The 10,716-nt window shown below is 50.6% G+C and overlaps 1 protein-coding gene and 1 pseudogene across 1 annotated transcript in view; both read left to right on the plus strand.

Annotated features, from left to right (window-relative positions):
• The window catches only part of LOC119111831 (F-box only protein 21), a gene marked incomplete in the record, with an annotated part of 18,832 nt that overhangs the window by 2,639 nt on the left and 5,477 nt on the right, over positions 1 to 10,716 (plus strand).
• On the plus strand, positions 5,651 to 8,661 carry LOC119111833 (U1 small nuclear ribonucleoprotein A-like; annotated as a pseudogene).

A 10,716-nucleotide genomic window follows, 5' to 3' on the forward strand; every position in this document is an offset into this window, starting at 1 on the left:
ACACCATCAAAACAAGCACAGAGCCGCAACTGCCGAAAGGCTGACATGCAGGCTGCAGACCCAAAGTCCCATCCTTCACCAGTCCAGACAGCTCGCCAGCTCCCCGGCACTCGGACAGCGGCACACCGGCGCGTGGTCCGCGCCCGGCGCACGGACGCCTACCTCCTGACTGCGAGAGCTTGTCCGAGTCGGTAAACATGCCGAGCCGCAGCTGGCGGGGCTGACCGGACCACGTGACCCGGTGGGTGGGGCAGAACTGGACGGCGCGCACCAGCCGCACCTGGATCAGCCACTCCGTGAACTGGCTCGGCGTGTGCAGCAGCACGCGCTTCACGCGGATGTCTGGCAACACAGGGCGGCGCCGCTCAGGTGCGCGCACAGTGGTGGCCAGTCTCCGGCGCGGTTAAAAAGCAGGTTAGTCTTAAAGCCGCGGGCCGCGCGCGGATGGTGCAGACCTGTTTGGACGCTGCAGCGTGGAGCGATGAGCTCATATTCCAGCAGAGAGTGAAGGTTGCGGAAACAAACGCCTAACTTCACAACTAGTCCATTTTGCAAACGTACCGACACAGCGTTTACCCATTTATCACAAGAAACGTTTTTACCTTTAATAAGACGGAAAAGACGATCTAATGTCCAGCAAAACACAACACACAAACGGCCGAATGACCGGCAGATCGTCTGCCCCGGCGTGGCACCGCTCTCGGACCAGACTCAGCCCTCGCCGCCTCACCGATGACCGGCAGATTGTCTACTCCGGCGTGGCACCGCTCTCGGACCAGAATCAGCCCTCGCCACCTCACCGATGACCGGCAGATTGTCTACTCCGGCGTGGCACCGCTCTCGGACCAGACTCAGCCCTCACCGAGCTGGGAGCGCCGAGACGGGTAGTTGGTCTTGGAGGCCGGCGTGAGCGAGTAGGGTGCGGAGCTGCACGTGCAGCGCCGGGTACGTCTTCACCTGCATCTCGATGGACGGGAATGTCGACGGACGCGCGCCGGGCCGACGCCGCGGGTACCTCCTCCGCGATTGTCACCTCGGCGTCCGGCTGTGAGGCTGCCGGCGGCCGGCGCAATGTTAGCGGGGCGGCACGGACGCCGCCGTCAGGGGTTGGCGATGGCCGACGGGAGCGACCGGGGCGCAACAGCGGCTCAGCACACGGCGTGATTCGATTCACGTCAGCGTCTGCTCCCGCTGACGTGCTGTAATCCCAGGGCGCCTCACATGAGTCTGTAGGCGATTTTTGTCCGCATGATCTTTGGTAGCTTAGAAAATACACACACCAAAACATGCCCAGTGACAAAAAAGATTGCGGGGAACGCAACGATCTTCAGTTCTGATACATTCTTCACCTAATCAAGATCTGTTCGCGCGTCCTTGCTACGCTTGCCAGCGAAGAAGAAAGTGAAAACCCATGGACGACCGTTACGAGGCATTAACATCCGACATCAGTTAACTCCACCATACGTCCGCTTACAGGCCGCCCCTCGGTCCACTACCTGCTGCTGGCTGCTCGGGAGCCGATGTCGGTATCGACGCGGTGCGGACCGCCACGCGCTTCTCCAGCGGCTGCGGCGTGGACAGCGAGATTCGTTGCGGCGGCGGGATCTCCGACGACAGGTTCTGCCAGGGCAACAGGCGCTGCTAGTACGACAGGGCGCAATGTGAAGAGACGTCGCCGCGCTACCGCGTGGAACGTGTACGCCGACAGCCCGACTGAGCGTCGTCCATCGACATATGTCTTGAAGCCTCAACACTCGTACCTCCCTCACCACACGTCTCTTGTATATAACTGGTTATCCGGCCCGAAATAAGTAACATAATTTATAGTAAACATAAGCAAAACATTAGATGCAATCTACCCTGCGCTCTTTAGCTTGAAAGCATGCCAAAATTACCAACCCCACAGATTACATACGCCTCAGATACCCAACCCTTCCTCCACATTTTGCATTGCTCACAGCGCCTGTGAAGGGGCTACTCTCGGCGAGAGGCAAGGCGCGTGACGGCACGGGACGCGGCACCTGCGCCGTCGCCATCACAGGCAGCGGCACCGGTGACGGCGGTGAAGGCGACGGTGCCGACGGCATTGCCTCGTCACCGCTGGAATCAACGGCAGCCGGCGGCGGCGGCGGCGGCGACGGCGGCGGCGGTACCACTGCGGGCGTCGGCTGGGAGAGCAACAGGCCTGCCAACACCGCAGCACGTCAGCTGTCGCCGAAACAGACGCAGCAGAGCAAGCCGAGTCTGCTTCTGGTGTGGGCGAGCGTGAGCTTGCTGGTATGTAAGGTTAAAGAGACCAAAATACATTAGGCAGAGTGAGAGAGGATATCAGATCACAAAATCATAAACAGAAGCCATATACAATGCAGGTGCACAGAATTAGGGACTGTTGAATGTTTGACTGGTGTTGTCATTTGGGCCTAGGGGTGCATCAATGGCAGTGGCCATTTTATGCCCAAAATGTTTGCATGCTCAGCTGGTACACACCATGTAGAAATTCCAAATTCTGCAAAAATGCACCTGACAGGTGGAATGAAGAATAATGTACCATGCTTATAAACACCAGTAGCACATATAGACACATTATCATCCTGCGCCTAGCACACTCACGGTTTGCCTTCTTGATAGCATCTTGATATGTCTTCTTTGCTGTGTTAAAATGCTGAAGCTGCACCTCTGATAACTCCTCCACTGAACATTCCATGACGAGTGGAGTGTTCACATGCAGCACTCTAGTGGGTGACATGTTTGGCTCTTCAACCTTGGCTGTGACACAATGTGCACCTGCAAGTGAAAACACATTGAGTCTTATGCTGCAGTAACACAGCTGACCTCCACTTAACAATGGGGTGTCAATTAGGAAGTTAGTGGGTTTGGTTTCCTCCTAGTCATTTCTATGGTATCATTATGTTCATATTAATTGTGTGGATCTGTGTCTACTTTGGTAGTTCTTTTGTGTGCTGTGCACACCAGCCCATGACAGCCAGTCATAATTACCTATGAGCTGACAAATTATATTCTATTGTCAGCTATGAGCTGACAAATTAACAAAAGAGCTGTTATACTTTTCCACTGAACTGCTAAATAAAAAGGTTGGTGTGATGCTGCCTGAAGGACAAGATATTGGGGATATCTCAGGGATCTTCTCAAATTCCCTGCCATAGTAAGCAGGGTTGTACAAGGTGCATTGTCCTTGTAGCAAGGTAGCATAGTACATAGTAGCAAGGTACATTGTCCTTGTAGCAAGGTAGCATAGTACATAGTAGCAAGGTACATTGTCCTTGTAGCAAGGTAGCATAGTACATAGTAGCAAGGTACATTGTCCAAATCACAGTAACAATGTGATGAGAAGGCCAAGGCCAGACTGTAACCATAGCACATTATAATGAACAGGTCTGACACAGCCGCAATATCTCAGTCACAAGTTGAGCATAGCACAGCATATATCCAGGAGCATTGAGTCAGGCACATGTCCACCACCAATTTCTGTAAGCATTCCATGGTGGATGGATTTTTGTAGACTGGGACCAGGTGCATTGATGAGCCCCAGGGAGTTGGGTACTTAAACAGGACCATGCCACAGCACACCTAGATGTAAGGTAAAATTGCAGCCTGTGAAGCTTAAGAGTTAAGGATAGGCATCATCAGGACAGACCCTGAAACAGAGGCATGCCAAAGGGGGATGGAAGACCCACCAACTTTGACCCGATTAACTTTGCTTTACTTTAAGACCATTCACAGCTCTTTTCATTTATTTTTCGATGAGTGATTGCGACCTTGCCTGGACATAGAGCAATCTTTGGTAACATCTCAGCATGCCTATTAGGGGAGGCACCAAATAGTCCCCGGTCACCTCATACATACCTCTGTCCAGTCTAACCTCACAGGCAGACGTTCCCCACGCGTTCCTCAGGCTGGGCGGGCCGTCCAAACCGTTTGTTGACTTCTCGCGTGCAAGGTCGTAGATGCGCAACTGATGTTGTTCCTGTTGTGGGTTATGGCGCAAAGCCTCTTGGGGTGCGCGACTGAACGTGCATGTTTAGGCTCAAAGATCATCTCAGGCGCGCCGTTATCGTTTATAAATCGCATACGTTTGCGGCATCTGTTCTATTTGGGGTTACACTGCTAACAGATGGGCGTTGAAACGCCAATAATAGCGAATGAAACTAAATTCTTACTTTTTTGCTAATGAAAGTAAAGCAATCCTGCTCTTGATTATAACACCAGCTTAGTCTGGACAGTATGCCCAATTTGGGACATCGTTGATTATGGAAACGTTGGTGCCGGTATACGCACGAGACCAACGCTGAAGAGGACGGCCCGATACATCAGCGGGCAGCAATCGCGCGCTGGGAAAATAATTTTAACTTGTTACGCGCATTCAGGCGTCTGATACCATTTTGCACCTCTTGCTTGAGAAGACCTGCGCGATTTGAGTCGAGGTAACATTAATGCTGCGCCCTGGTATCCCTTTATTATCGATTGGAGTAGGAGCCTGAATAGAGCCTCCTTAAATCTCCATATTAGCCTTGGACGAATGTTGTTTCAGAAGTTCTGAGAAGTAGATAGATACGTCAAGGTTTTGTAGTTCCCCCTAGCGACGTTTTTAGGATCAAGTGGTGTGTCACATTCATCACAAATTTATAATTCCCACCTACCAGTATGGCCATGCACTGGGATGGGGACTGCAAGGGTGGAGGGTAGCTGTGCATACAACACAGGAAACATGTAGCATGAACCCTATGGCTGTGCACAGAAAAAATATACTTAAAATCATTGATGCCCAGTTCCTGCTGTCTTAGAGGTCCTTTCAACCCTGCATGCAACATAAGACTAATGTGTTTTTCAGATAGTAACATGACTAGTCGGCAATGCCTGGCTGTTACTCCTGTCTATACTCTATCACCCATGGTGAGAAAAAGTTTAAGTACATTGAGTGCAATTCTTTAAGGGCACTGGCATGGTCTTGATGCACACTTTCTCTACTACTGAATTATCGTGCTAATTTCTTCCGCAGTGTAAGTCGCACCTAGAACACCTGCAAATACATATGTAGATAGTGGAAAGCCATGCATTGGGTTGAGCTACCTTAAAAAACATGACCTAAAAAAGAGTAACAGAAAGATTTGTTTGCCCACAGTTATCGGCCAAAGATAGTACAGAATTATATCATTTTAAAGCTCAAAGGAAAAGAAGCCATTTAAATTTAGTGGATATTGTATATATATATATATATATATATATATATATATATATATATATATATCCATATATAGATAGATAGATAGATAGATATAAGTTAGATAATTGATATTCTAAAAAGGAAGGTTTAAAAGTTAAATGAGTTTGCAGTCTGGTCCAATGCTTTTGGGACAAGCTCTCCCCATCTTTTGTCCGTACTTGAATGGGAGAGCACTTTGGCACAATAGACAAATATGCTTACTTAACATGCAAAGAAGTTTTCAAGAGAATAATATTCAATGTAATATTATTGTTTATTAAACCCAGGTATGTACAGTTATTTGTGTATGCCTATAGCTGGAGATAGTTCATTACGACTTTTACAAGTTTTTGGCAGAAGTGTAATTTGGGTTCTTTTTCACTTGACAGGTTACCTGATCTGTTTTGTATCACTGTCACTTGTTCACAGATGGAGAACCGGCCAAATCAAACCATTTACATCAACAACCTGAATGAGAAGGTGAAGAGAAAAACAGGTAAGATTACTGCAAATGGTCAGTGTAGCAACACATCGCAGTTGTAGAACTCTCAGTATGTAGTTTGTATGCATATGCACCTCCAAGATGCATCTCATGTGATCACTGCTTCTTACTTCTACAAAGCCTCATCACTGTGCCCACTTAGTGAGTATTTTCTCATAGCAATGCCATAACTGTAAACATCCTTTTTCAGATCTGAAGAAGTCTCTGTATGCAATCTTCTCACAGTTTGGCCAAATCCCTGGAGATAGTTGCATTAAAAAACCTGAAAATGAGGGGTCAGGCTTTTGTGGTCTTCAAAGACATATCGAGTGCGACAAATGCCCTGAGATCCATGCAAGGTTTCCCGTTCTATGAAAAACCTATGGTAAGTGTGATTCTACTTTGATGTTTGTGCTAGGTGTGTTGGTTTAGCAAGGTTGCAACCATGTTAGGTATGCAAAAAAGGCCTCCTTCCTGTTGAGGAATTTGATGCCCAGGGTTTGAATTTGATGATGCCCAGATGTCCAGGCAGCAACTTTTTTTGTGTATCACTTGAGGAATTGAGTAGCAGCAATGATGAGTGAACATTTTACTCTCCACATGTATCTAGCTCCCCCGGATCAGCTGAGAGGCCTGTGCTGGTCTGAACTTGTGCTCCCATGTTAAGAGGGTGGGCTAAGTCTTGCAAAAGGAGGAAACTTGGAATCCCCAAGCAAAATTGTGTGGCACCATCATGTTGTGGGCATATCTGAGAGGCTTTTGTCTGCTTATTGAAAGCCTGGTTGTGTTTCTGTGGCTTAGTAATCATTTCCAGGTATATTTAAGTGTGTTTGAAATGTACTGCATATGGTTGCTAAAAACGTGTATTGGTCCTGAAGTTTCTATCATTGATCAGAATTGTTGCGTTCAAAAATGCATGTATCTGGCGAGGGGGAGAGAAAGTACAATTCTGCTTTTTCGACGGGTATGTTTTTCCTGCCGCCGATTTATATGTAGCAGACACAGAAGCTGTTTAATACTAGCAGCTGCACTTAAGCAAGAGTCTTCTTTGGAACATTACCGTCGATTGCGTGCTATCTCTGTGCGCGCGAGGCTGCCCTCCGCCCTCGTCTCGGACCCGCACAAACTGACATCGCTCCCTGCGACGTCCCGCAGCGGATCCAGTACTGCAAGTCTGAGTCGGACGCCGTAGCCAAGCTCAAGGGCACCTACGTGGAGCGGCCTAAGCGCAAGGAGCCGCTGAACAAGAAGGTCAAGAAGCGCGCCGCGGCTGCGCCACCGGCCGCCGCGCCAGCGCCGTGGCGCGCGCCGCGCCGCGGGCCCGTGCCCGTGGCGCCCGCAGTGCCGCTGGTGCAGCCGCCGGTGGTAGTACCAGAGCAGCCGCCAACCAGATCCTCTTCCTCACCAGCCTGCCCGAGGAGACCAACGAGATGATGCTGCAGATGCTCTTCAACCAGTGAGTGGGCGTCAGCGATCTGTTTGAAAGCGATCGGGATTGCCGATAAGAAAAGTTTGTAGTGAGATGTGTACAAGGTTGTGACACGCTCTCCTCAGTCATCTTGTTTTCATGTAGAAGCGAATGCGTTTATGCCTCACCCAGTTCAGCAAAGACTTGGAGTGTATTCACAGAAACCCGGACTGCAGAGATTTTATGCACAACAGGTTAATTTAAAAGCAGGTTGGGTTGCTCTCCGCGACTAACGGACGGGCAACGTTGTGACGTTGGCACAACGTTGATGAAACGTTGTGTCGATAAGCCGCAAAGAGCATAAGTTGCATCCTAGATGATTTAGGTGCACGCGTAGAGCGCTCTGAAAAAGTTGTTGTCTCAAATGTCGTTTATTACCACGAATGCAACGACAATGGTAATATAAAACTGGCGCTGCAAACGTGCCCAGCAAAGGTTTTATGTGACCTCGCGTAAAAGAACATGTTCTTGGTGTGCCGAGAATCCATGTTTGGTTTTAGCATGGCCCCATGGTAGACAAGTGCGCGGTAGTAGAACCCCGGGATAACCACACTTTAACCCGTTTCTTTGGGACCAAAAACCAAGACTGGAAGCGGCAATGCTTCCATTGTTCACGGTTTGTTAGAATTTTAAGAAAATATGTTGGAACTACCTGCTAGTTGTTGAAAAATGGACAGTATTTTCATTTCGCCAGATTTTCTCGAGAGTCCCTTGATACTGCGAAATTACGTTGGCAGTTGTGTTTACTGTACGCCTGCCATTATGCTCTTTATTTGACTCCGCGCAGTTGCTGATCCAGTTAGTTAGTTATCGGATTTTAAGGGGTGTCAACTGCCACGATTATTTGTGCCCATTACTGCTCTAGCAATAATGTAATGTGATATGTTTGAACTAGCTAGCACATCGCCGGAAGTGTTGTTTTTGTTTCTGGGTTATCTAGACCAGATGCACTGTAAATGTTGGTTGGTGACGTGCCGTGTGAGCCATATCCTTGAGACGCCCCCGCACCCTGCCGCAGGTTCCCGGGCTTCAAGGAGGTGCGTCTGGTGCCGGGTCGGCACGACATCGCCTTCGTCGAGTTCGAGAACGAGATCCAGTCGACGGCTGCCAAGAACGCGCTGCAGGGCTTCAAGATCACGCACTCGCACGCCATGAAGATCGCCTTCGCCAAGAAGTGAGGCGCGTCAGGGACCGTCTCCGCCAGCGCCTCCTCGCGCCCGTGCGGCCACCCAAGTGGAGAGGCCGCCGGCGGACTCATCATCGTCATCCAGGCTCAGCTCCCCGTCATCGCGCGCGCCGTCAGTGCCGGCGGCGGCCCATGGTCGCGAACTACCTGTTGGCATGTGCTGGTGGGCGAGGGCATCGGGTGTGGTCGGGTCGCCAGTTACAGCGATCGTGGGCATCAGGGCAGTGTGCACGGACAGTGTCCGGTGTATGGCCACCAGCATTCAGCCGGGAGCGAACGCGAGAAATACATGTCCGTGATTGTGAGGTGGCGTTGGCCTGTCAGCAGGCAGAGCCCTAATTGTTTTTCTTTTGTATGAAGCCAAAGTGGTGGCGCAGTGACGTGTCTAGCCCTCCCCGGTCAAGCATTGGGTGGACCAGCGTACAGACCTTGGCCTGGCCGGTGGCGGGGGCCCGGCCTGCTGCCGCCAGACTGCCGCCTTTTGACTCTGCCCCGCTCAGTGAGCTTTCGATCCAACAAGGCCGACACTCGGAACTAACGTCGGAAAACGCTCTGTCTACACAGTGTGGTTACTCTACGCACTGGCACATGCGTCTTACGAAATGCCTGGTGTGCGCGCGACCTGGGAGCGGGCTGGTCGACCAGACATTCGCCTGACGCAAACGCTCGGCCTGACATCTGGCGAACACTGACGTTGGGCGGACGCAAGGAGAGACATCTGCCGGGCATCAAACGTACTTCCGAGCGTAAATTAAACATTTGTTGGAAAGCTTACCCTAACCCGTAACTGCTACCTGTATTTGAAGCGGAAGCCAAGTAAGATTAAGTGTTCATTAAGTGTAAGTGTAAGATTAAGGGGCCCGTCCATGGTGGCATGTCCCCCAGCAATGCATTGAAGTTATAATTCCATTCGAGTGGTGGAATCAGTCGCGTGATCGCATCGTCACCGGGTGGCCACGGTGAGAACGAGACCGGCTGTAACGTTTCTGTCGCATTGAAGCTCCTTACCAAGCCGTAAAAATTATCTCTGTGCGGTGGGGTTTGCTTTCAAAATGCATGTTTGGGACGGGTTCAACCTATTCTTCCCCCCCCCCCAGAAAACTGAATATGTTTGACTGATGGTTATGCGCGAGGTACCGAACGAGAGCATCTGGTCTGAATTTCATTCGCATAAGAATTTCGAGAAACACGTAATATATCTATGAGGCGGGCATCTCCTATAAGAAGTTTTGGTGGGGAGCTAGCTCATCCCGTGGGCTCGGACATACCAGAGTGTCTGGCGAGACACCGGTATGTCCACTCTGGTATGGTGTGACACTGACACTCTGGTATGACGCTCTGGTATGTAGTGTCACGTTGTGTCTGGCCAGACAATTATTTGCCACCTTGTCAATGGCTTCAACGGGAACCAGAGCACATCAACTGAAACAGCCACAAAACGATTGCTTGCAGAACATTTTATAAAGCTCTGTCCACGTCAACTGGCGCCTGCGTTAGCATCATTGATACGCAACCTTAAGCAAGTAATATGACTTTCGTCTTGATGCGGGCTTGGCGCGGCCCAGGCCTGAGAGATAAAAACATAACTGCGATTTGGGCAACACGACTAGCTAGCGTAATTCCGGCGGCTGCGCCGTGCATTGCCGGTCGGGCTTCAAAGGAAGGCACCTTATCAGCCCACCGCTAGTATATTTCGAATTGCGATGAAATACCACGTCAGATGCCGGTGGCCGCTGAGGAATGTTTGTGTTAAGGTGGGCGGGAAATGGCCCACTGCCTGTAAGCGGGTCTGAGCTGTCTACCGCCGTTCATTGAACTGGGCCATGCGTGATCGCGACCTGTATACATCGTTCAGCGGTCAGCGAGCATAAGCGTCCTGCAGTCCGCTATTTGGTGAACGGTTGTCTGAAAGTACAGCGGCGAAAACCACGGGGTGAGGTGAGGTGAGATATCGCGGTCATTCGCCCGGGGTGAGCGGGCAGTTGGCCCGGGAATCCCTTTGTTGCTTACAGCTAACGGCTCTACTTTGTGGATACACGTCGATTAGAAGAGGCTCAGACCCGCTCAAGAGGGTCAGTGCCGAGAAGGAAGTTTAACAGCTGAAACGTCGGCTCTATGCCGAAAAATCCTACGCACGAAGGTGCCCTCTGCACACGTAGATGCGTGTGCTGCGCTTTCCCACCTGCTCTTGTCATTCAGGAAAGCCACGGTGGGCGTCCTCAGGTGCGTGTTTGGCGCCGTCAAAAACTACTATTCACCTACTTGATGAACGTCTTCGACGTAATGAGCCGATGGGGTCGCCTAGCCATGTTCAATAGGATTCGCACTCCGTCGCCATGCTGCAGGATGCCAGCAGCCGC

This window comes from Pollicipes pollicipes, unplaced genomic scaffold (assembly GCF_011947565.3).
Source record: "Pollicipes pollicipes isolate AB1234 unplaced genomic scaffold, Ppol_2.1 Scaffold_7261;HRSCAF=8764_pilon_pilon_pilon, whole genome shotgun sequence".
Classification (NCBI taxonomy): Eukaryota; Metazoa; Arthropoda; class Thecostraca; order Pollicipedomorpha; family Pollicipedidae; genus Pollicipes; species Pollicipes pollicipes.